A 27,645-nucleotide genomic window follows, 5' to 3' on the forward strand; every position below is an offset into this window, starting at 1 on the left:
TCATTGGTAGTGAAGATTTTCTATCGTTATAGTGCTTTACAGTTCAAAGGCACCTTCCTTCTCTGTAGCTAATAACCCTGGGAGATGATCTGGACACTTCATAAAAGCAAAGACCTTGTCCATTTCAGTCACCATTTTGCCCCTTTATGCTTGCCCCAAGGTGGTCCCTAAATAAATATTTGGCACACAATGAATAAATGAATGAGGGAAGTGACTATCTCCATTTTGCAGTTAAGAACTAGATCGAGTTGCTCCCCCCAGATCACAAAGCTAATACTAAAAGGTGGGCTGGGACTACTTTTTGTCCCTTCCTCTCAAGTGGTCCTGCATGACATGTGACTTATTAAAGGACCAAGACAGGGATTTCCCTAACAGTCTAGTGGTTAAGACTCTATGTTCCCAATGCAGAAGGCACAAGTTTGATTCCTGTTCAGGGAACTAAGATGGGGTTCCCAGGTGACTCAGTGGTAAAAGAATCTGCCTCCCAATGCAGGAGCCACAGGAGATGTGGGTTCAATCCCTGGGTCAGGAAGATCCCCTGAGATGGAAATAGCAACCCATTCAAGTATTCTTGCTGGGATAATCCCATGGACAGAGGAGCCTGGCGGACTACATTCCATGGGGTTGCAAAGAACATGGTTGAAGAAATTTAGCACTCACACATGCAGAAAACTAAGATACTTCATGCAGCACAGCTCGGCCAAAAAATAAAAGTAAAGAAAAGAACGAAGACAGAAATTTCTCTTAGGCAAAGAGAGGAAATCTGTGAGCTCCAAGGTACACAGTTTATTTGTTTGCCCTATCTGGTCTTGACTCTTCTACGTCAGGGCTGGGCTTGGTTTAGTTTGTCTGGGAAGCAACCTCTGCCTCCCAATTGCTGACTTTCTGCTTTGCATTATCTGCAACTTCTTTCAGTCAGTGCACTTGGCCTTTCTTTCTTCCCTTTCCCAGACTGTATCTCTGATTATATTTCTAGGACCTTTAACAATTGTTGTTGAATAATCTACTTTGGATTTTGAATTTAGTGGCTTTTTCTATGTTTCCTTTAGAGAATGTCTTTTGTTCTGTTTCATCTGGAAGCCTGTGTCAACTTTCTGCATATAAAAAAAGAAATGATGCCTTGAAAGGAAATATTTGATGAATGATGTCATTCAGAAGATCTAGGAAGATTATGTCTCTCCTCAGGGACTAACTATGATGTCTTCCCATGGCAGCTGGGTTGGCCTGCACGTGTCTGAAATTGATTACAAGGGAAGGAGAAGGCTGAAGTTGTCCATGCTATGCCTTTGTGTAAATTAGCAGAAAGAACCTCCTCTGGGTAGACAAACTAGAAAAAGTAGTTTCATCTGCCATTCTGGGTAAACTAGGTCCCTAACTCAAATAAATTGGTCTCTAACTCAGTAGGTCTCTAACGCAAATTGGTCCCTAACTTAGTCCAGAGAAAACTAACATGTGATAAACTAAGAGATAAAACAATATGGTTAACTAGCACTCAGTTATATGAAATAGCCCTAATTGTTATTCAGAAGATAAAAAGAAACTCCTTGAGGCCTAGATATTCAGAGAAAACTTTATGAAGAAAATGTGGCTTGATGTGGGTCTTGAAGGGTTTGTCAGAGTGGGATTCAGTGAGAGAGGGTTCCAGGTGGGGACAGGAAATAAGCAAAGACTAAGCACAGTATATTCATGAAATGTAACCAAACTAGCCCAACTAATAAAGTTTTCTTGTGGGTTCCAGGGGACACAGCTGGGTGGGGCAGATGATGTCTGAAGAGGTAGGGACATAAAAGTGAGCAAAAGAATGAGTTTATCTCCATGAAGTAGAAGGCTGGTTATCCATAGGCTCCAAGCAGAAGAGGCTGTATTGCTGCAAAGCTGTTGGACCATCCCTCCTTTTGCAAAAAATTAAATGGAGAGGGAAGGCCCTGTGGTCAAAAAATGGCAACTGATGACCTGGAAAAAGAAAGCCAAGCCTCAAGTTCCATTCTATGCCTTGGCCACTCACTCACATTTCTCCATTAATCATTTCTTTTCCATTGTCAAGTCCTCTAAGACCACATTTTTTAAGAGCATCCTGTGAGGGTTTTATAGTCCTCCTTCCTTTAGAGTTCATTTGAGTCAGTGTTAATAATGATGTTCACTCTATACTTGAAAACCTCTGTGTCAGAAACTACAAATAATTCTGACTAGAAAGACATTCTTTGGAGACTGAATTTTCCATCAGAAAATGTGCTTCATAAACCATGGGCCTGTGGAGTTGGCCAATGCCCCCCTGCCATGTTCCTAGCATCAAAAATGTCCTCTTCCCTGGTAGCCAAGGTAGGAGTACAAAGTAAACTGAAAACTAATGACGTCTCCATGAGGGTCAGAAATAAGTGGGTTGGTGAAATTCGGATTTAGTGAGTTGAACTGGTTATTTGAGAACAGTTTAGGCACCTGCATTAAATCAATGAATAAAATTGATGGTGGGTAAGTCCTACTGCTAATTTGGACATATAAATACTGATATAGACAGGCAGGAAGACAAATGGATGGAGACAAATACGTCATTTCAGTTCAGTTCAGTCGCTCAGTCATGTCCAACTCTTTGCGACCCCATGAATTGCAGCACGCCAGGCCTCCCTGTCCATCACCAACTCCCGGAGTTCACTCAAACTCACATCCATCAAGTCGGTGAGGCCATCCAGCCATCTCATCCTCTGTCATCCCCTTTTCCTGCCCCCAATCCCTCCCAGCATCAGAGTCTTTTCCAAAGAGTCAACTGTTCACGTGAGATGGCCAAAGTACTGGAGTTTCAGCTTTAGCATCAGTCCTTCCAAAGAACACCCAGGACTGATCTCCTTTAGGATGGACTGGTTGGATCTCCTTACAGTCCAAGGCACTCTCAAGAGTCTTCCCCAACACCACAGTTCAAAAGCATCAATTCTTCAGCACTCAGCTTTCTTCACAGTCCAACTCTCACATCCATACATGACTACTGGAAAAACCATAAGCTTTGACTAGACGGACCTTTGTTGGCAAAGTAATGTCTCTGCTTTTGAATATGCTATGTAGGTTGGTCATAACCTTCCTTCCAAGGAGTAAGCGTCTTTTAATTTCATGGCTGCAATCATCATCTACAGTGATTTGGGAGCCCCCAAAAATAAAGTCTGACATTGTTTCCACTGTTTCCCCATCTACTTGCCATGAAATGATGGGACCAGATGCCATGATCTTAGTTTTCTGAATGTTGAGCTTTAAGCCAACTTTTCACTCTCCTCTTTCACTTTCATCAAGAGGCTTTTTAGTTCCTCTTCACTTTCTGACATAAGGGTGGTGTCATCTGCATATCTGAGGTTATTGATATTTCTCCCAGCAATCTTGATTCCAGCTTGTGCTTCTTCCAGTCCAGCGTTTCTCATGATGTACTCTGCATATAAGTTAAATAAGCAGAGTGACAATATACAGCCTTGATGTACTCCTTTTCCTATTTGGAACCAGTCTGTTGTTCCATGTCCAGTTCTAACTGTTGCTTCCTGACCTTCATAGAGGTTTCTTAAGAGGCAGGTCAGGTGGTCTGGTATTCCCATCTCTTTCAGAATTTTCCACAGCTTATATGTCATTTACAAGTAATGAAATTGTGGGGGGTTTTTTCCACTTCACAAGTGAAAATACTGAGAAGAGATGAAATAAGACATTTTGACTAGGATCTCATGGTTTCAGAATCAGATTTCCTAGACCCAGCTTCTGCTGGCCCCAGTTGCCCAGCCCACTCCGTAGCTGTTCTTTTTCTATTGGAAAGCCTTTTCTAATTATTTTGCCATGGATTGGTTCTAGCTAAGCTCCCTCTTTCTCCTCCCCTCTCTCCAACTATTCCTCTCTTCCCATTTATTGCTGGTTATCAGTATCTGATCTGTATCAGGGAAGATGTGAGTTTGGTCCCTGATATCTGTTTTTCCTTTGTAAATCTTGATGTCTCAGTCTTGTCTCCATAGAGAAGCCCCTGGCCACTTGGGCATCACTTTGAAGGGTGTAGCATTTAAACAGGAATGAACTGTGCCTTTCTGTGCTACACACTGAAAACCCGATTGCTTCCCACATCTGTCATGCTCTTTGAGTACTTGCTTCCTTCAGAGTCTTTAAAACTACTTCTTGCATATTCATGCAAAGCTGAGAGCCCAAGGGCTTCCCGGTAGTCTTACTGCATTTGAAACACTTTGTAATGGGTTGCAGTCTATTCTTGGTTAATGAAGTGGGTTCTTATGGAGATAGTCATCATACCTGTCTAGGCTGTAGGAGATTTAATAGTGTATGCATTGTCTATTTAAATGAAATAATCCATCTAAGATGACTTTAGCAACTCTTTGCTAAAAAGCCCAGAATGTATTTCATGCAGGATATATTTAATATACTTTTAATACAGTTTATCTAATATAGGAAAGAAAAAAAGGAGGACCTATCATTACCATATTTTACCATTGATGTGGCCAAAGTACTGGCAATTAGGTTGATTTGAAATTACTAAAGATATTAGATACCAGGTCTTACCCTAGAAATACTATTATCTAAGCAAAATTAGTCTTTAGAGCAACCTGCCCTTGCTATACTTTTTCTCCTACACTTTTCATCATTCCCTTCGTGCCCCTGGGCAATCACTACCTTCATCCCGCTCTTCTAGCTATAAAAGAAAATAATATAAGAGTAATTAATTTATTTTCAGGCAGTAGATCCACTAGTACTCTTCCACGAGGAATGTTTGTCTTCCCAAAGACAATGAGAACTCCAGTTGCTGCACAGCTGGAGCTCCGAGTCACAAATGTAATTTGAGCAACAGAAGCCAACCTCCAGATAACACATATTCTCTTATCTCATTCATTTAAAGTTAAACAAGAGATAAAACTGGAGTGGGTAGCCATTCCCTTCTCCAGGGGATCTTTCCAACCCAGGGAATCAAACCTGGGTCTCCTGCATTGCAGGCAGATTCTTTACCTTCTGAGCCACCAGGGAAGCCCAGAGATCAAACCACTCTATGCTATTAGCAGTTAATTCAAGAGGGAGGGAGTCATGGTGTGCAGGGCCATCTTGTATGTTATATTTTAATTTTTAAAGATTAAAAATACATATATTATCGGAAGTGGGCTGTGATTAACTTATAGAAATAATTCTTCAGTAGCTAAGTCTTTCTCAAATCCTTGCTTTATCTTCCATCTGATATCTTTTAATAAGGAAAAAGGCAAACTTTATATACCCCTTGACCAATATCTCCCCATTTCTCCTCGCCTGCCAGCTTTGTAAACCTTAAATATATATATATAGTCCTTTATATGTCAGTAAAGCTGGGGAAGGAAAAACATAATAAAGAGTAGATTTGCACTACATCTCACCCATTCTTTTTCTATATCCGTGCCAAAATCGACTTGCTTTCCAGGAACCTGGATTAATTACATGCTCTCTGTCACAGGCAGACAGATCGTAATTCTCACCATCGGGAGGGGCTCTCAGTAATAATTTTTAACCCAATCTTCTTGGTAGCATTTAGTCTTCCAGCCAACTGGGAGTAAGAGACAGGAAGGAAGGAAGCACAAAGAAAGGGAGTGAAGAAGAGAGGGAAAGGAGGTGGGGAAGAGCGACACTTAGCTAAAACAATCAGAGGAGGAAGCTGCTGCCCTCCCCAAGTTCAGAGCTCCAGGGACTTGTGGTACTGACATGTTGAGGGGTGTGCCATAAGCTGGCCAGGAGGCAAGAGGCATATCCCCACCTTCCTAACTTAACCCCACACAGGAGACCAGGTATTTTTCTCCTTTCAGCATCTGCAGTTTTGTTTAGTGACCTTTCTTTTATTACTAATTTTATTCTTTTATATCACAATGAATTACTGTTTAAGATTTTTAATAGAAACACTAAAAGGATGTAGTAAGAAAAAAATGATGAGATCACCACTCCATTTTTTGTGCCTTTGTCATATAAATGGAGCTGAACTATAGTACATGGAATTCCAGTAGACTTGTAATTTTAAATTAAAAAGATCATAATGCATCTGGATGGAAATGTCTCTAAGTTTTTTATGTTTCCTGAAATAACAAATTACATTTGTAAGATTCCTTGAATGAGGACACGGCCTGCTTGCTCCGAGCTAATTTAAATTGCATAGAATACAGTGTGTTTTTCTTTTGCATGACTAACTATTTAATAGAGGTCACTGTGTATTTCCTCTCGTTTTGACTCAGCTTCAGCATTGATTTTATGTCCAAAAATGTCCATATTATTTTATAGGTGGTCATTTAAAAAATGAAAATGGAAAAAGTCCTTAATGTTTTTGGATTTTGTATGTTTTTTTAATCACCTGGAATTTCCTTTAATGACAACTGGAACAGCAATAGCAAAAACCAAAAGACAGAAGGAGAGCTAACCAGTATCAACAGCATGATTGAAATGGAAAAATAAAGACTTTGCATTTTCAGTTGCTGTCACAGGGAATTACAGTCTGTAGCCACAAGATTTCCCACTTTGTGTCTCTACTGTGAAGGACAAATTGACAATCCATCGTAGGTTTAATTTAGTCTCATTTTTGGGTTTTCTGTTCCAATTGTATTCACCAGATTCACAAGACAATGATCTTTTAAAAAATAATCAACCGTGCCTGAATTAAGAAATTAAAACACAAAACCAAATAGACTCTGAGTTTGTAACAACTGTTTATGCTCCTTTTCCTGGCAGCAGTTGGCTTATCTGACAGTATTCCCAGAGCTGTGTGCCAACAAGGCTGGGGTGGCCAAATAAAATGCTTTGGCATGAGAGGGCAATAAATAATCTGAAGCTCGGAAACCAAAACAACCTTGCTGTATATCAGCACTAGTCCCAAGCAAGGCAGGAAGAAAGCAAAATTGGCCAAGTAGGAGAAAGGGAACAATAATGTGTTTTTTTCTCTTGAGCTTTTAAGAAAATGTCAAAGAGGAAAAAAAGGAAGAAATAACATTTAAAAGGCTGTTCATTCTATCCATTATATAATGGACATCAAAAAGTACTTAGCAGACTCTATGGGATGTCGTTGGGGGAACTCAAGTATCTTGTTTGGAGGTTGAGCAAATGGCCTTTTACGGGTTGTTTCAATCTAAGACTCCTGCTCATGAAAGAAAAAGCCTCTGAGTGACCTTGAATTGGTGGTTCCTGATAAAAGGTGTGGTTTAAAACTTTCTGAAAACACACTGTCCTAACCCTATCTCAGAAAATTCTGATGTTCTAGGTCTAGGATCCAGTCTGGCCCTCTGAATTTTTAAAAATTTATTATTGAGGTATAGTTGATTTACAGTGTTGTGCTAAGTGGTGCTGTACAGCAAAATGATTCAGTTATATATATATATGTATGAATATATATATATGTATAAATACATTCCTTTTCATAGTCTTTTCCATTATGGCTTATCACAGGATATTGAATATAGTTCCCTATGCCATACAGTAGTACCTTATTATTTATCCATTCAATACACAATAGTTTGCACATGCTAATCCCCAGCTCTCAAACTTCCCCACACAGCCCCCCTCCATCTTGGCAACCACGAGTCTGCCCTCTGCCAGGCATCTGTATTTTCAGAAGTTCCACAGGTGATTCTGGTACACAGACTAAGTTGAAAGCCACTGCCTTCAAGAATTTCTACAACTTACAAAATCACTTATGATCCTGAATAATATGCACCTGAGGAAGCTAATCACTGTGTCTATAATAGAGGTACAAAAGAACATCCTCCAAGTAGCATTAAAAGTTAGAGAAAGTATCCAAATCAAAAACGATCGAAAGGCAGAAACTAAAAAAAAAAAAAAAAAACTAAAAAAAAAAAAAAAGAAAGAAAGGCAGAAACTCCTTACTCTTTTCATGCCAAGAGCTCAACATTGTACAACTTAAAATATTAATATAATACCTAACTAGGTAATACGTTGAATGCCATCATTCAATCCATTTGACATGTTAAACTTCTTTATTAAAATATTCTGAGTTATCAAAAATCACTAATGTTATCATTTTCCAAGAATAGAAAATTTGCATTTGACTCATGCTTCCCAAACCCCTCCCCCAAAACACACATACACACACACACAAAGAAAATCTAACAACAGTACCTTATCTTGATGTACAGATTTATGCCAAAGAGAAAAAAAGACTAAACTTCATATTATTACTGATATTAGAGAAAAAAACTTACTTTACAAACAAAATCATATGTTGATTGGACTGAAGAAGCACAGTTGTCTAAAGGGCCAAAATGGATTTGAGGGCAAAGCAGAGAACTTTAGAGTCCAAATTCACAGGTTGTCCTGGCTCTGCCTCCAGCTCTCCCTGTGTGACCCCGTCTCCAGTAGGCAATCTCATCCTGAAAAAACAAAGTTCAATCAGCCTCTCCAAGGAATGAGAGCTTCATTCCTCCCTGCTGGAAATTTCATGACAGGCAGTCAAGGTGAAGGACTATGTCTCAAGCGTGGCAAAAAGTAGCAACCGTCTAATTAGAAAGCACTCAGTGATATAGATAGTTCCAAAGTGGGTTCACTATAGACTCTTGACCATCGTGACATCGTCCTTTCAGTGGCAGTAAGTGATAGAAGACTTACGCTTAGCTGAACGTGCTGATGCTGGCTTGAGGATAGAAAACTGCAGAAGACTCCATCCTAGTTCCACCTCTCTTTGAGGAGGCTTCAACTGAGTGTGTAACTTATTAAACTGGGTATCTAACAAACATCATCATTTCCTAATTCATACATAAAAATCTGATAGAAAAAAAGGTAAGGTTTCCAAAACCTTTTATTGTTGTCTCTTCTGCAAAAAAAGACTTTTCAAAAAGCAGATGAAAGAAAAGGCAATTGAAAAGAGATTGCATGTGTGTGAAGTCTCTTCAGTCGTGTCCAACTCTGTGCAACCCTATAGGCTATAGCCTACCAGGCTCCTCTATCCATGGGATTCTGGAGGTAAGAATACTGCAGTGGGTTGCCAAGCCCTCCTCCAGGGTATCTTTCAACCCAGGGATCACACCCATGTCTCTCGTCTCCTGCATTGGCAGGCGGGTTCTTTACCACTAGCTCCCCCTGCTGCTGCTAAGTCACTTCAGTCCCCTGGGAAGCCCCTAAAAAGAGATTACAGCTGAGTTTAAAGTTAAGGCTTCTTGAGCATCACACAGCAATTTATTGAGCAGCAACTATATGAAAGATAGAGTCTCATACACAGGGAACATAGAGGAGGATGCCCTCAAGGCCTCTCCAGCTGAACTGGAGAAACAGGACGGTGTCAGTGTAAGATAAGGCAAATGCCTACTAAATGATGCAGGGTCCTAGTAGAGGTAGTGGGAGTTCCAAGGATAGAGTGATCACAGGAGGAGGGAACCAAAGTCTGAGTGGACCTGAACAAACAGCAAAACACAGACGGACAGGCACAGGGGATGAGTGTTCACTGTAGATGGACAACGGGGGGAATGTATATTTTATAATCAACAGATGATGTGCAGGGACAGGAAGAGAATTAAGGTCTAAGAAATAAGTTGGGGCTAGTCCAAAAGTAAAGGAATTGGAGTCTTCTTATCTGCAGGCTGTGGGAAGCCACTCGATTTTTTAGCAAAGGTGTAAAAGGTGGTATTTCAGAGAGATCTGTCTGATGTTATGCCTAGAATGATTTAACAGGAAGATCAGGAGTAATAAAGCTGGTTAGGAAGCATCACACAGTCCAGAAGTAAAGGAAAGGAGGGTCTGGACTGGAGAAGCAGCCATGACAACAGAGAGGACCCTGCAGGGGGTGAGTTCTATTTACAGAAGTAGCAGAACATCATAACTGATGGAGTTGAAAGAGCAGGGGAGGAAAAAGACTCAGGTCAGCACTTGGACAGATACTTATAGAACTCCTGTTCTGTACCAGGCACTGTACTAGGCCCTAGGGGACAATGATCAACGAAATCACATCAGAAAAGACTACCAAATGGGGTGCCTTTGGTGGAATTCTCAGAAGAGAGTTCAAACTCTCCCTGGCATGGTGAATTCAGTTCTTTCCATCAACACAGGAACAAACTATAGAAAGTTGGTGGACGAATGTGTTGCTGGATTCCTCTGACCTAGATTCACATTTTGAGAGCTGAGCTGTACTTAAGACACATCCAACTGACGGCAGCTCTGGTAGATGGCCGACGTCTAAGCTCGTAAGACACTAACAGGGCTGGCTCCCATTTCAGTTTCCATTGGCAGCAGTCAGCGGCTCATCTGAATTTAGAGTCTCTGTCCTTTACCCTTTTCCATTTATTTTTTATTATCTTTATCTACTCACTCTCAAAAGCACATGGAAAAAAATCACTTTAACATTTGTGTGCCCTCTGTCTCCAGCAGGGTCTCATTGTTTCTTGGCTGAATTGAGTTGGCAAAAGACCAAAAAAAAAAAAAAATTTACCCAGGATGATTTGTGCCTCATGGGCCGAAATCGTACATCACAGAATGGCCTATGTGACACTCTCACCAAGCCAACACCAGTACCCTTGATGTGGAACAGATTAGGAAATGTGTCAGTTGAGCTGGAGGGAGAATGGTTGGGTTTTGGGTTACTGTTTCTCCGTGAACATCACATGTATTAAATGCCTTAGGTGTTGATGAGTATCCTATTGCTTGGCTGAAGGTTAATAAAGCATATGGTAAAACCTAGGCACTAAATTAGAAATGACATTTCAACCCTAAATCATTCTCCAACTTCTAGAGAAAACACGCACACAGATGGATACAATACTGGGATTTAGCCCGTCCTTAGAAACAGTGACATACAAGAGAAGCAAATTAAAAGTAAATATTCTGGGGGAGAGGGATAAATTAGGAGCTTGGGATTAAAATATACACACTACTACTATATGTAAAACAGATAACCAACAAGGACCTACTGAATACCAAAACCACTCCAGTAGTATTCTATCCTTAATAATCAGTTACTATTTCTCCCATTTTAATCTGTTTTTCACTTATGGTCACTGGGGGACCCGGTATTTCTCAAATACTATCTGCCTACAGATGTATAAAACTTCGGAGATAGCTTACAACAAAGCCATTCCCTTTTATCTTTTCCTGGAGTGGGACCAAATTCAAAGCTGTAGCCACATATCCAGAGGGGACTTTTGGTACAGAGTTTCAAAAACAAAACATCTACACCCTGGAAAGTGATGAGTTCAATATGGATTAGCTACCAGTAGTTGTAATATCAATAGTGGTAATAATACATTTTAGGTGTGATGTTCATGTTAATTTAATTTGAAAAGCCTAAGTTAGTGATCTTTCAACTTTAACATACCCAAGAATCACAGAGTGCACATTTGAAATGTGTATCACAGGAATTCCCTGGCAGTCTAGTATTACCACTTGGGCCTTCATTGCTGTGGGCCCAGGTTTGATCCCTGGTTGAGAAAATAAGATCCTGCATGGTGTGGCCAAAAAGAAAAACTAATGCATATATATAGAATCCAGAAAAATGGTTCTGTTGAACCTATTTGTAGGGCAGGTATAGAGACACAGACATAGAGAACAGACTTGTAGACACAGCGGAGGAAGGAGAGGGTGGGACGAATTGAGAGAGTAGCATGGACATATATACACGACTATGTGTAAGGTAGATAGCTGGTAGAAAACGCTATATAACACAGGGAGCCCAGCTCAGCACTCTGTGACAACCTAGGGGGTGGGGTTGAGGGGGAGGTTCAAGAGGGAGGGAATCTATATATACTTATAGCTGACTCACACTGATGTACAGTAGAAACCAACACAACATTGTAAAGCAATTATCCTCCAATTAAAATAAATAAATAATGACATGCACATCACATTTCTTGGGTTGACCATAAGAAATTCAGCAGCAACCCTGGCATGGAGCCTAGGAACCCCTGCATGACTTGGGTGCAGGTAATCTGTAGACCACACTGTGAGAAGCATGCCTCTGTCTGGAGTTCACCAGACATCCTATATCAGCATTTGAGGGCAGGGGGTGACGATTCATGCCAAAAGTAAATCACTGTGTTGTTGGACAGAAAATGCCCCCTAATATCATTCAGAACAGTGTCTTATAAAATAAAACAACTGGCATAGCACTTCAGAGAAGTAACACTCATGTGATAAAAAAAAAAAAAAAAACATGCAGAAACTAGTACAGCCACTATGGAGAACAGTGCGGAGATTCCTTTAACTGGAAATAGAACTGCTATATGACCCAGCAATCCCACTGCTGGGCATACACACTGAGGAAACCAGAATTGAAAAAGACACGTGTACCCCAGTGTTCATTGCAGCACTGTTTAAAATAGCCAGGACATGGAAGCAACCTAGATGTCCATCAGCAGATGAATGGATAAGAAAGCTGTGGTACATATACGCAGTGGAATATTACTCAGCTATAAAAATGAATGTATTTGAGTTAGTTCTAATGAGGTGGATGAAACTGGAGCCTATTATACAGCGTGAAGTAAGTCAGAAAGAGAAACACCAATACAAGATATTAACGCATGTATATGGAACTTAGAAATGGTACTGACAACCCTATATGCAAGACATTAAAAGAGACACAGATGTAAAGAACAGACTTTTGGACTATGTGGGAGAAGACAAGGGTGGAATGATTTGAGACAATAGCATTGAAAAGTGTATTACCATATGTGAAATAGATGACCGGTGCAAGTTCAATGCATGAAGCAGGGCACTCAAAGCTGGTGCTCTGGGACAACTCAGAGGGCTGGAGCGGGGAGGGAAGTGGGAGCGGGGTTCAGGATGGGGAACACATGCACCCATGAGTGACTCATGTCAATGTATGGCAAAAGCCACCACAATATTGTAAAGTAATTAGCCTCCAATTAAAATAAATCAAGTAAATTTTTTAAAAGTTAAAAAAAATCACTGTAGCAAATTTCAAAACATAAAGTTTATGTTTCCATTTTAAGAACAAAAAAATGTGCAGAGCTTCACTAGATTTTTGAAATACAAATACCTATGAAAAGCTAATTTCTTTAAAATACTGTCTTTTTAGGTGAAATGCTTACAGAATATACAATATCATGAATTCCGTCTAGTTCCTTTTTCTCTGTTGATAATGTTTACATATTAAAATACAACATATCTGCAATAAGTGTTTATTGCTCTAATTCTCTTGGGCTACATAAGGCTCTTAGACTTGAATAGAAAAGTCTGAAGGTCTGAAGTCCTGTGGCTCGACAATGAACAGGATACTAAATTCTTCAAGTAGGAATAGTGGAAAGAGGAAGGAAACTTGGGTGGGAAGTGTTGTGTGCTCCCATCCCTGAGCTTGTTAGGAAGAATTTGAAAAGGTGCCCCTGGAGAGAGCACCCACGCTGATTAAAGCTGGAGTTCCAGTGACAAGTATCAGTTGCACAGAAGGATGCAGCACAAGCCCTGGCTAGAAGCTCTTCTTTGCTTCCAGAAGGTTGAGCTCTGAGTGAGTGTGTCTTGCAGGAAATTGCATCAGGAGATTTTAGGAAGATTTTAAGAGTTACTGAAATGGCAAAATGCACTGCTGAAAGATTATTCATCCATTTGTTCAACATCTAACAAATGTGTTGAGCGCCTACCCCATGCCAGGCCCTGCACAGAGAGCCAGTGATGTGTCTTTGCCTCTCTGGAAGCTTCATCCACTCTCCTGAGATGACTTGGTTACCTTAACTCAATTCAATCCAAGCAGTATGTCGATTGCCTAAAGGGGCAGAGGTCAAAATTTACACAGTAGGGATACAAAAATGTATGGCTCTCTGAACCAATTGATGACAGTCAGCTAGTCGCCTTCTCCAACTTCTATGCCACCCTTCCTTCTTATTAATTGAACCTTGAGTTTTAAATGAACATATTGCCACTTGGAACAAAGTCCACCCCCCTCAGCTTTCTTTGTCCTAGGTATAACAATGAGACAAAGCATTGTCCAATGATATGAAATCAGTGGTGCTGGGTATGATATCCAGGAAGCCTGGATTTGAAAGAAAGGAGTTGTGCCCTTCTCCGTACCCAGAAGCTTGAAAAAAATATGTGAAGGCTGGAGCACAAGGCTATTTCATATCACTAGGATAAGGGCTACATAACAGAGCAAAAGCTAGAAGAAGCTCAGCCTGTGGTGACTGTCAAGTCCATACACTGCACTACAACCTCAAAACTTCTTTCACATGACAGAGAAAGAAACTTTTAAAAGTTGTTTAGAGGGGGCAGGTACTTTCTGTCATAGCCAAATTTAGTTCTCAATGATAAAAGCTGTTTGTCTTCACTAGCCATGAACAGAAAACCCAGGTCAAACTGGCTAAAACTGTGAAAGGAGAATTATTGGTCCCTGTTGTTCTGAAGTAATGTAGACTTTAAGGTAAATTTGATAGGTCTGCTCACTGATGCTGACAAAGAACCAGACTCTGTCTTCCCTTCTACAGATGAGCTTCACTATAAAGCTGGCTCCTCTTCAGGGGAGCACGGTGGTTGCCAGCAGCTCCTGGCTACTTGCCTCCTCACCCCCATTCAGGGAGAGGGACATCAGTTCTCTCAGAAAAGTAAGGAAGTTTCTTTCGATCTTGTCCATTCTTATTGGTTCAAACTGGTCATCTGTTCATCCCTGAACCTCTAATGGAACTGGGGGTGAATTTCTCCGGTGCTACAGTTTCCTGACTGCATCCAGGCACAGTGGAGCACCACAAACAAATTCACAGGAGTACAAGGGTAGAAATAGAAAATGTTCGAAAAGAAAGATACACCTGTCAGACATCATCCACCGTTCTACTATTGTTTGGACCTGACTACTTAATAAATAAAAGCTTATTTATTTATGATAGAGCTTATTTTTTTGTTTGTTTGTTTTGATTTGTGTTTCACTCTCTTTTCTTGGCCTGAAGGCCCCACGGAAATATTCCTGGGACACTTAGGGGTCCTGTGAACCAAGAGAGGAACCTTTGGCCTAGAGTCTCAGTCCTGCAGTCAGAGGTGGAATTGGCTTCCCCCAGATAATGTGGGCTTCACAGGGAGGTGTGGATATACAAGTGAAAACCCAGGTAACTACTAAGAAAGCAGAGAATGGATGTGTGGGAAGCAACCGCAGTGTCCATAGGCCCTTGGAAGAGCTAAACCCTGCATTCTTAGAGAACTGCCCGTGTCTAGGAAAATACAATAAGGCCTTTGGGGTAAAAGGTGAGACCCTTGAAGGCTTGGGATCAGCAGGGGACAATACAGCAAAAGAGAAAGCAAAAATGTCCTTTGTTAGAAACAACAGGAATGCGGAGATAGGGAAAGAGCCGAGAAGAGCGAATGAGGAGACATCTGGACTACAAAGCAGAGTTGTCGCACCTTTGAAGAACACCAGCATTTCATATTCTAAGTGTCTTTATCACTGCAGTACTCCAATCTGCCAAACTTGAGAACAATCTATCACTGTAGGTGAATAGAGCTTTTTCTCCAGGCAGTCAAAGAGAGACTGGGGTCCCAGCTTATGTTGACATCGTTTAAAAGAGGGACAGCGCCTGTATAATAATTGTATTTCTAAAGGGATCTAATCCAGTGGGGCCAGGGATAACATGTGAATATCAGCTACCTCCTTTCCCTTCTCAACCTCTCTCCCCAAATTGGTCAAAGTTATAGAGAGGGCATAGACTAGTGGTTCTCAATCCTGTCTCCATATTATAGTCATCTGGAGGCAGCATTTAAAAAGAAACAGTGACATTTTTCTGCTTTAGACCAAGTCAAAAAAAAATCTCTATGATTGGGGCCCAGAAACCTATATATTTTTTTAAAGTTCCCCAGATGATTCTAATGTGTGGCCCAAGTCGAGAACCACTGGCCTAGGACATTCCACAAATCATGGAATGCAATTAGGTTGTACTGGACAACCTACTTTAGATCTTGAAAGGGAAGAGAGACTCCTTAACTTGGGAGTGGAGGAGAAGGCTGGTAAGAGGTTGATTGTTCCTCTTTGTCCCACTTAAATTCTCTCCACCAAACCAAGACCACTAGAAAAGGCCTGGACTGAGTCATGAGAACTAGGGTGTAATCCTAGCTTTGCAGTTCAGTTCACTACCTTTGTGTGATTTTAAGTAAGTCACTTAATTTTTTATCTCTCTGAACCTCCATAAAAGAGAAGTGGGCTTGATGAAATGACATCACTTTCCCGAGTGTTCAAAGTACCTTCTCAACATTCACGGTCTGACACTGCTGCTGCTGCTGCTGCTAAGTCGCTTCGGTCGTGTCCGACTCTGTGCGACCCCGTAGACGGCAGCCCAGCAGGCTCCCCCGTCCCTGGGATTCTCCAGGCAAGAACACTGGAGTGGCTTGCCACTTCCTCCTCCAGTGCACTAGCAAAGGCCAAATTCAGGAGGAAACCACAATTTCTCTTCCCCATTTCAGAAATGTAAAACAGAGAGCTCACATAAGTAGGTGAGGTGGGGTGGCTGCTTTCTTCATCCGCCATGGTTTGGTTGTCATTTACAGGGGATTTGGGTTTCTTGTACAAGATATGTGTGGATAACAGCTGTTTTCTTAAATACCAATCCATTTCTTTTCAGGGATCCTATTAATTCAGAGGAAGAATAGAAGAGCAAGTGCTATATACTTCTTTGGAAGTTTGATTTCTCTTTTTCTGGTTATTTTTCCTCCTATCTCCCATAAGTATCTGCTTTTCTTTTAAAATATGAATAGATTTGATAGCTTTCTTCTTAAAACCGTGGTTTTCAACCAGAGGCAACTTTGTCCTCCCTTTCTCTCAAGGAAACATCCAACAATATCTGGAGATATTTTTGTTATTATGTGGGGGGGTGAAGGGGGTGGATGCCACTGATATATAGTGCGTAGAGGCCAAGGATGCTCAACCTCCTGTAATACACAGGACAGCCCCCAAAACAAACAATTATCCAGCCCAAAATGTCGACAGTGCTGAGGTTAAAAAAACCCATCCTAAAACATGAGTGAAATCTGTGAACCTTGTTTCACAGAAATTTCCATTTCTGAGCATATCATAGTTGAGGGGCTTTTATTCCTGATGCGTTTAGCAACTGCAATGACTCCTGAAGATCAAGTAGTTCATGACAACAAGAGAGTCCCTCAGAAGCAGGGAATTAAATAGCTATATACAATCTCGGTGGGCTTCCCAGGTGGCACTAGTGGTAAAGAACCCGCCTGCCAAAGCAGGAGACGTAAGAGATGAGGGTTCAATACCTGGGTGGGGAAGATCTCCTGGAGGAGGGCATGGCAACCACTCTGGTATTTTTTCCTGGGAAATCCCATGGACAGAGAAGCCTGGTGGCTACAGTCCATGGGGTTCCAAAAAACTGGACACTACTGAAGCGACCTAGCACACACGCATGCATACAATCCCAATATTTATTCAATTTTTGTGTAACATTATTTACAGACATTGGAACTGTTTACGGGCAAAAATTAGTAAGACAATCACAGAAATTGCCTTCACAAGTACGAAATCTGAAGACGTTTTTGTTACCGGCCTTTGAGAAGTAGACTTTGGGACCCCTAGAAACTGAGATGTTCAGGATCCTTCACTGACAAATTCAGTGGGAGATAAACAGGTTCTGTTTTGACTATGTACATGTGTTAAAAATAGTCTGAAGGGCCTCCGTCAAACTTAATAGTAATTTCCCATAAGGAAAGGGAGAAGAGAAAAGACAATGATGGAATAGAGGGGGAGAAAGAGGGTTTCAACTTTTTAAAGTCAGCTTTTGTGAAATATAATTTCCATACAATCAAATTCACAAGCTTTAAATGTACAGTTCAATGGCCTTTGACAAATGTGTACAGTTGCATTAAGTCCAATAGAACTTTTTTCATATTTGACAAGAAACTTGTGTTATGTATTTTTATAACTTGTATTTTCATTTATAATTTAAAAGCCTATTTTTAGAAGAACTGTTTGAAATTATGTAATCATACATCACCTGATTTCTTAAGTAGCTTACAAAGATGGAAGGAATATAGCAAAATAACCTAACTGGAAATGAAAGGGAAAGATGGTGTAAAAGGGGAACAATAATTTAAATTGGAGCCAAGTTTAATAATGTAAACTGTGAATTCTCATTTCCTCTTTACACGTAGACAATAGACTTTACGTTTCCGATCAGTCATCTTCTCTTGTATGTTTGAAAGCTTCATTGAGTTTAGGCTCCTATTTAGCAAATCCAATTTGCCATCCTTCCTTTTAAGTATTCATGATACCTTATACCATCAGTGTATTTCAAAAGCTCATTGAAAGCTAATCCTCAAATATTGTCTGCCATGAGAAAACAAGAGCTACATGAGCCAAATTTTAAAACTAAAGTTATCCGTGGTACTAACAAAGAAGGTGGAGGATGACTTAAAGTAACTTTCTATGAAAGGCCAACGTATGCTGAAATTCAAGAACCAAGTCTTAGAAAACCATGAAGCCCCTTGTATAGGGCAGTGGTTTGCTACAGCCAGCTTACCCAGGCCAACTGTTACATTTTGGGGAATTTTGACAGGTGCTTATTAAACACATCTGTTATAAAAAATCAAATTGTATAAACTTATGATTAAATAAATTTTGTTCTAAAAAAGGTAATAACTTCCTAATTATATTATTACATTTTACTTAGCCATGCTCTTACAGTTGTTTACATCTTTTATGTATATGGTAGTGTTATATAACACTGTGGCCATGCACATCCCTTCCCAATGCCATATTCAATAATATCACAATGGTAACTTGAAATTGGCTATGGTGAGAATGTTTGCACCACAGAAATCAGCAAAGCTACAAAACAGGACTTAATTTATCATTTTACTGATTTTCTAGACATAAGATATTGATGGAGAAATTTTTTAAACTTTTAATTTTATATTGGGGTAAATATGCTCAGTCACTAAGTCAAGTCAAACTCTTTGTGACCCCATGGCCTATAGCCCTCCAGGTTCCTCTGCCCATGGAATTCCCAAGCAAGAATACTGGAGCAGGCTTCTGTTTCCTTCTCCAGTATCGGGGTATAGCCAAATAACAATATGATAGTTTCAAGAGAACAGGGAAGGGACTCAGCCATACATATTCATGTATCCTTTCTCCCCTAAAGCCCCCTCCCATCCAGGCTGCACATAACACTGAGCAGAGTTCCATGTGCTATACAGTAGGTCCTTGTTGGTTACCCATTTTAAATATAGTAGTGTGTACATGTCCATCCCAAATTCTGATGGGAAAAATTTTAATTATGCAGATTAAACTTAAAAGTGTATTATGTGTGTAACCATCACACTGAGGGAAAATGAGGAAATATTCTTCCAGTATTCAAAAGCTACTATGCACTTTAGCAATGAAGTCACTTACATCATTGCCAAACATTGTTTCATCCGTCTTACTATTGTCAACAAAATATCACCCAGCAGCCATTTTGGAATTGTTATGCTGATTTGTCAGTTGCAGCTATTGGTTTGGCCTCAAATGCACAAACTGCAAAAATCAACAGAAGCATTCTGTGAGAATCAATTGGCAATATGAAAATTACAGTCAGAAGCACTGAAGTCTTTATTATTATTTATAGATTATATGCTACCCATCCTTTATAATACAGTAAAATTTATAATAAACTTCTATGGGTATATTAGGCATTTATTTTCCCCCGCATTTACCAGCATACTACCACCTGGAGCTGAAGATCTCAGGGCACTGAACATATGCTAAAGACTTGTTTCTTTAGCCTGTACCCAGGCTATGAGTACAGTTTTGTAGAGCAATTAGAAGTCCTAAAGGTGATTTTCTTCACACTGTTCCAGAAAAGAAACAAAAAAGAATGCTCTTTCGTGTGTACAGACTCTCCTCTAACCCCAAGCAACTCTTTCATAAATGGCCAAGCACACCAGGTCGAGGATTTTGAATATCTCAAAGCAAAACAATCACAATTATTGCATAAAAAAATGTAAATGGGTACCTGATGAGATAACCCAGGAATCACTTGCTCATACGTAGACTAAGCATTAATCCACCAGTGGTGGGGTCCGAGTCAACAGCGCTGGACATGGGCATCATTACAAAGTGTGCATGTTTGGCCATTTCTCATCTCTCATCTTCGAGCTTGCCCCTCTGCTGCTCTAGAGGTGATAATGCCTCTTCACCCACTGTCCTTTTCTATTCCTGAAGGCTTTTCTCTTCCTTTATCTGCTTAAAAAATAGAGTAGCTATCTCTGAGGAAACCAACCTTTGTAGTCTAATAGCAAACTCAGACAACTTCAGGGGTCAGACATTCTCTGTCCAAAATGCACTTAAATGCAAACTTTTAAAAATATGTGCATGTCAAATAAACTATATCTACAGGAAAAATTAGCCCACAGACTGTCAGTTAGTGAGTTCTGAGTCTAATCTTTCAAGGGCAATTTGCAAAGGTGGCAGATTGATGTGACCACAAAATGGTGGGCATTTGGAAGCTGACTTACCTGGATCTGAATCCTGGATTTCTGTCTTCGTGTGTGACCTTGGACAAATTACTGAATTTGTCTGAACCTTGGCTTTCTTATCTGTAAAATGAATTGTTGAAGAGAGGAGTGAAAATAGATGAACCATCAATAATTAGAAGATAGCTCAATAAACACTTCAATTATTTCTTGTTATTGAATGACCCAAGGGAAACTGAAAGATCATCCAGTTCCCAGTACCCAGGGAAGTTAATTTTTGATGATGAGATTTTGGGAGCTGAATTTAGGGTGTAGGTATCTGGTGAAGCAAAGCCAGGGCATGACCTCAGTAGTCAAGTAGGCAGCTGTCTACTGTACTTATTCAAGACATAAGGATAAGACTGTGGGGATTTGCATCTGCTACATAGCTAGTCATAGAGAAGCATGGCAGGGGGAAGAAGGGAGGGAAGAATGCCAGACTTTGCATTTGGGAAGGGATGCTCTGGTCTGATTTTTTTCCTCTCAACCCCTTGAGTCAAAAATTTAAATCAGGGCTGTAACTCACCCAGAGAATTGCTAGTTGTTCCTTCTGCCCCTACTCTGCTCCTCAGCCCTCCACAGAGTTCAGAGTGGTCTTATAAGAGTTGGGAGGGGTGGGGGAGGGGGTGCGGGTCCCAGCCTTCCATAGAAACCATTGTGTTTAAGGATTCCTTCCAGAAATAGTTTTTGTGACTTGTGGTTGTAGTTTGAATAACAGAAGAAATCTTTCCTCCACATTTTCATGTGGCCCATATGATCTGAGTAAAAGCAGCAGCTCCAAACATGAGATAATTTATGGAGGAAATGTCAGCTAGCTTGGAAGGAAATATTTGGCATTGAAGGTTTGCCCAGATTTAACTAAAAAGAACCATGTAACTTCATTCTTAGGATCTATACAACCCATCAATTCAGAGAGGTTGTTTAAAAGGCAGCCTCACTCGGGTTGTGTTCATTTTGAGCTGATCCATGGAAACACTATTAAAAAATGAAAACATGATATCAATTCTAGAATGTCATTCATAGCTATCTGACTGAGCCTTAAAAGGACTGCCAGGACTTGATGCCTGGCATATTGTCAAATTCTCAATAAACTCTTGACGGATAGGTGGGTAAATAAATGTATGAATTATTTTAGATATCCAGGAGCAATGAAGTGTGCTTGACATCATATACTGTATATCTCAATAGAATCTATAATGAGTTGTTTTATTGAGTTGGTTTCACTTTGATATGTTAAGACAAATACATATGTATGCTTCATAGGAAGATCCGGTATGAGCAAGCCAAGAATGTGCTCTGTTTCCTAAACATCTTTAAACACCTTCTATACAACTTTGCTTCGGTATTTGACCAATGCGGCCTACATTGTTCTGTAAAACAACATAACCTGGGAATTTTTTCAAAATAAGTGATGTAGTACCAAGAAAGCATGAGTAACAAGTGAGAGAATGAAATTGCCTTCCAGACCTGTGGATGAGAAAATTCCCAGAAATGTTGGGAACTGCCGGAAATGCCTAGTTGTTAATGCAACTAGCCATGCAAATTATCTTGGGCTGGAAGCCAGACATTTCCCACTCTGTTTTGTGACAGCTCCCCTCTGGGGAGCAATGTGGGTTCCTTCGAATGAGCAGCTGTGTAACAGACCACCAGGACGTGGCCAATTTCCTCTCAGGGCTGCATGCCTTCTTCGTTAAGGAGATGCCTGTGTCACAAGTGACACTGACTTTCATTTTACTGCTAGTTTACCCTTGACCTAGCTTAAATTATAGATTATCATCTTCTGAAGGCAGAATCCATGGCCAGGTTAGCTTGGCATCTTGTCTAGGTTCCCACCTTCCACTGCCATCGTGCCAGGCCTGAAGGGGGAGCTCTAGGAAGACAGTGGAATTGGATGGAATGCCAGTTGCATCCTGTCCTGAGTAGCTCAGTTGGTAAAAACTACACCTGCAATGCAGGAGACCCGGTTTTGATTCCTGGGTCGGGAAGATCCCCTGGAGAAGCAATAGGCTACCCACTCCAGTATTCCTGGGCTGCCCTGGTGGCTCAGCTGGTAAAGCATCTGCCTGCAATGCGGGAGACCTGGGTTTGATTCCTGGGTCGAGAAGATCCCCTGGAGCAGGGCATGGCAACCCACTCCAGTATTCTTGTCTAGAATCCCCACGGACAGAAGAACTTGGCGGGCTCCAGTCCATGGGGTGGCAAAGAGTCAGACATGACTGAGCATCTAAGCATAGCACAGCACACATAGTGAGTGGAATAACTCCTTTGGGAAATGGCAGAAGTCAGAAAAGAAGTTCAGAACAGCAATTCAGCCTCTCAGATCTTCCCCCGAAGCCCTGTAGAAATCCTGTGTGTTGCCTGGAACCCGGGGCCTCTGGGGACCTTGTAGCGTGTACACGGTGTAGGGGCTTTCTCCTTTTCATTCTGGCTCCCAGGGCAGCAAGAAGCAGGAAGTACAGTCCCTGGGGTTAAAAGAACACTTTACACACAGCTTGGAGCAATACACCTCCTCCACCCCTTTTTAGGAAAAAATGTTGGGACATAGAACAAAACAGCCCAACAGCCACATTCTCGGGATATTTGAAATGATGCTCATCTTTTAACAAAGGCTGCCGTGCATCCACAAAGAGGAAGCAAAACCTCTTTCTCTGCCTCATGGTGGCTCCATCATTGAGCCCGTCGAGGTGATGCCCTGCGAGCACATCCTCACAGTGCCATTCCAGCACAACAGGGGAAAGATGCTAGAGAGACACACAATCTCCTGAATCTTCTTCTGTGTATTCCCCTCTGGATGGCAAGTGCCCTGCGTTCTGTATATACATACATCTCCTGAACCCAGCTATAAATAAATGTAAGCTGTCTTATTCAGACAATAACAACACATAAGAAAAAAGAAAATAATCACTAACAGGAAAAGAAAAACCTGTTCTTTGTCCCAAAAGATGGAAACCCTTTGTGTTTAGAATAAGTATCTTTAGCTTTTTCATGGAAGAAATGTAATTTTTTGTTTATTATCTATAGTTACCACTTCCTAAATCCTTTTAATTTAGAAAGACTATGCCTGACAGAGCTTTTGTAATTTTTCTTCCATAGTTAAGCAGAACTACTTACTGCTCCAAACGGGGTCTGTTCTATTATTAAAAGTCATTTCTTTTGGCATATTTTTAAACCTGTCTTAAAATGATAACCAGGGGGCCTTGACAAATTAATTGCAAAGCTTCTCCTAAGGTGGCTTCAGAGGTTTCATTTAGATATTTATTTTAAGAGTATCTCTCAATAGAATTTATCAGTGAATTACTTTATGTATTCCCAGCATTAAAGTATTTCCCCACTAAGAGCAGTATAATTCCTTTTCTCATAGTGATGAAAAAAAGTGAAACTATCCTCAAACAATGTTAGGTTGGGTACTGACCTTATGTCAGTAATTTTAGGAATGTTCCCACCAGAAGTTATAAATCATACATATAAGACCCGGAAGAGAGAGAAACATTAAAGAGTAAGGGAAACAGCTATTAGAATTTCACATAAACACCGTTAACTGAAGAACAATAAGGCAAGCACATAGGAAGCAGGGGTGGTATTGTTCAAACTAGAAGGTTGAGGGGGGTGAGGTGGGGTGGATAGGAGGGAGCATGGTGAGAGCTGAAGGCCGGGTAAACAAACCACACCAGGAAAGGAAATATTCTGTCTCCGCTCCTCCAGAGAAACTGGGCTCTTCTGAGGTAGGCATAACCTTGGAGATTCTAGTTTGTTCCTTCATGGTTAAACAAGAAGTCAGCACTGATAACATCCTTGATAACACTTCCTCTGGAATGTACAACATTCCATATTTCTGCTTCATAGTCACCCCCGGACAGCATGAGTCAGACTGAGAGGTGGGGAATTTGCCAGGCTGCTCGTGGGACCATTGAAGTTATACTCAGGACTGTGAGGTATGGACTTGCTATGCTTCTTTCTCTTTCAGCTCATCTTGTACTAAGAGCCATAGGTGATTTCTTTACCTCAAAACAGACTATCTTAAGAGTGAGGTTAAAGAGCAAAGTTTGCTACAATGGTAGATGGGACTGCAGACTGGACACCTGAACCCTGTTTGTCTGATCAGATCAGTCGCTCAGTCGTGTCCGACTCTTTGCGACCCCAGGAATCGCAGCACGCCAGGCCTCCCTGTCCATCACCAACTCCCGGAGTTCACTCAGACCCACATCCATCGAGTCAGTGATGCCATCCAGCCATCTCATCCTCTGTCGTCCCCTTCTCCTCCTGCGCCTAATCCCTCCCAACATCAGAGTCTTTTCCAATGAGTCAACTCTTCGCATGAGGTGGCCAAAGTACTGGAGTTTCAGCTTTAGCATCATTCCTTCCAAAGAAATCCCAGGGCTGATCTCCTTCAGAATGGACTGGTTGGATCTCCTTGCAGTCCAAGGGACTCTCAAGAGTCTTCTCCAACACCACAGTTCAAAAGCATCAGTTCTTCGGTGCTCAGCCTTCTTCACAGTCCAACTCTCACATCCATACATGACCACAGGAAAAACCATACCCTTGACTAGACAAACCTTTGTTGGCAAAGTAATGTCTCTGCTTTTGAATATGCTATCTAGTTTGGTCATAACTTTCCTTCCAAGGAGTAAGCGTCTTTTAATTTCATGGCTTCAGTCACCATCCGTAGTGATTTTGGAGCCCAGAAAAATAAAGTCTGACACTGTTTCCACTGTTTCCCCATCTATTTCCCATAAAGTGATGGGACCGGATGCCATGATCTTCGTTTTCTGAATGTTGAGCTTTAAGCCAACTTTTTCACTCTCCACTTTCACTTTCATCAAGAGGCTTTTTAATTCCTCTTCACTTTCTGCCATAAGGGTGGTGTCATCTGCATATCTGAGGTGATTGATATTTCTCCTGGCAATCTTGATTCCAGCTTGTGTTTCTTCCAGCCCAGCGTTTCTCATGATGTACTCTGCATATAGGTTAAATAAGCAGGGTGACAATATACAGCCTTGATGTACTCCTTTTCCTATTTGGAACCAGTCTGTTGTTCCATGTCCAGTTCTAACTGTTGCTTCCTGACCTGCATACAAATTTCTCAAGAGGCAGATCAGGTGGTCTGGTATTCCCATCTCTTTCATACTAGTAGCTAATTAAGGGATTAATACAGTGCCTATTATATTCATTATCTTCATTTATCTTTCATAAGAAATGTGTGAAAGACCATTATTATCCCAATTTTATAGATGAGGAGTCTGCAGTACACGGGGTCACAAACAGTCGGACACAACTGAGCATCTGAACAACAATAGATGAGGAAACTAAGAAGTGAGAAAAAAAAAAGAGCTTGAATTTCTATAGCTCACAAAGGAGAGAACTGAGACTCAAACCCAGGTTTTATTCCAGAGTTCATGGTCTTAATATGTCCCTTCCCACACAATGATAAAGGGAAGCTACTATTACTGTGTTTTGAAAGCAGCCAGAAGAAAGTCTGCATAAGATATAATTAAATAGCAATTCATAGGAGAACAGAGTTACTTGGGTCTGGATTTTTTTCTCTTAAACAAGCCTCTTCGTATTATTTTGCAGCATATCCATTTCAAAAAGAGAGCTAAGTTTAATATATTGATAATTTGCTTACAATAGTTCTTAATTGTCCATGTATTGAATGGCTGCTGCTGCTGTGCTGTTCTCAGTCATGTCTGACTCTTTGCAACCCCATGGACTGTAACCTGCCAGGATCCTCTGTCCATAAGATTTTCCAGGCAAGAATACTAAAGTGGATTGCCATTTCCTCCTTCAGGGGATCCTCCCAACCCAGGGATCAAACCAGATTCTCTTTCATCTCCTGCGTTGGCAGGCAGATTCTTTACCACTGAGCCACCTGGGAAGCGGAGAAGGGAATGGCACCCCACTCCAGTACTCTTGCCTAGAAAATCCCACGGACAGAGGGGCCTGGTAGGCTGCAGTCCATGGGGTCGTGAAGATTTGGACATGACTGAGCGACTTCACTTTCACTTTTCACTTTCATGCTTTGGAGAAGGAAATGACAACCCACTCCAGTGTTCTTGCCTGGAGAATCCCAGGGACAGGGGAGCCTAGTGGGCTGCCATCTATGGGGTCGCACAGAGTCGGACACGACTGAAGCAACTTAAAAGCAGCAGCAGCAGCACCTGAGAAGCCCATATGTATTGAATAGGTCTAAGGTTTCTCAGTCTAGGTGTTAAAGAAGAGCCCACCCTACTGGTGGGTGATGCATCCTATGGGTCTATCCCCTCAGGGAACAATTTAAATTGAAAAGTGCAAGAGAGATGTCCAGTCAAGTCCAAACTGTACCATGCCATAATAAGATTACACATGAAAAGAGAATAAATAGTACCATGATTAATGGTACCATGATCAGTTTTTACCATACATAAAAAGTACCAAATAAGTGAAAAATAAATGATATAGTACTTTGTACGACAAAGATTTTGCTGCAGCTCTGGAGGTTAAGAAAGAGAGCAAAGTGAGATGATTAATAAATTAAGTTTTAAGGTGCACAAATCTGGATTTAAATCTACCTGCATGAGCTTGGTCAAGTTTTTTGACCTAAGTCCATTTTCTTGATCTGTAAAATGGGAATTTGGGGATTCAAGAATACATATAAAACTGTTAGCATGGTGCTCTGTTTGTTCTTATTGTAATAAATTGTCTGTTTGTCGGACAGTCTCCTCCAGTAGGCTGTGACCTCTTCAAAAACTGGATATTTTCCTATTTATCTTTGCGTCTCTGAGCCTTTGATATAGTGCTTAAGCTCATCCCCACTCCTGATGTTTCCTTCTCTGTGAAGGATATTCCATATTACTTCTGGTTTCTGTCTGCCCCTGACATAGTCCCCACTAGGAAAAGAGAATGATTTAAACTGATGGTGAGTCAAGAAGACCTTACCATCTATACTCTTCCCATCCTCTTGGGAATGAAGTTTCTGCAGGGAGCTTGGTGTCTCTTCTGCTCTTTCCCAACATAAATCTGACTGTCCAGTGGCTCTGTGATTGAACATGCAAGAGACCTAACTCTGGGTTCTAGTAATATGAGGTCCCTTTCCACCCAGATATTGAGGGGTAAAGGAAGACCTAGCTGGAAATGTAGATTAGAACCAGACAATGAAAAGATCTTGTTATACCTTCATGGCATGACATTTTGGCAGATTCTTTCAAACATATAGATAACGATAAAGAATGGAAAGAAGCTACATGAGTAAGCCCAAAATAATACTTGTTTTCACTTTTGATG

At 40.9% G+C, this 27,645-nt stretch overlaps 1 protein-coding gene across 1 annotated transcript in view; it reads left to right on the plus strand.

The window, feature by feature from the left end:
- The window catches only part of DDAH1 (dimethylarginine dimethylaminohydrolase 1), a 157,706-nt gene that overhangs the window by 123,095 nt on the left and 6,966 nt on the right, over nt 1–27,645 (plus strand). The window lies entirely within an intron of this gene.

Source organism: Bos mutus, chromosome 3 (genome assembly GCF_027580195.1).
Source record: "Bos mutus isolate GX-2022 chromosome 3, NWIPB_WYAK_1.1, whole genome shotgun sequence".
Classification (NCBI taxonomy): Eukaryota; Metazoa; Chordata; class Mammalia; order Artiodactyla; family Bovidae; genus Bos; species Bos mutus.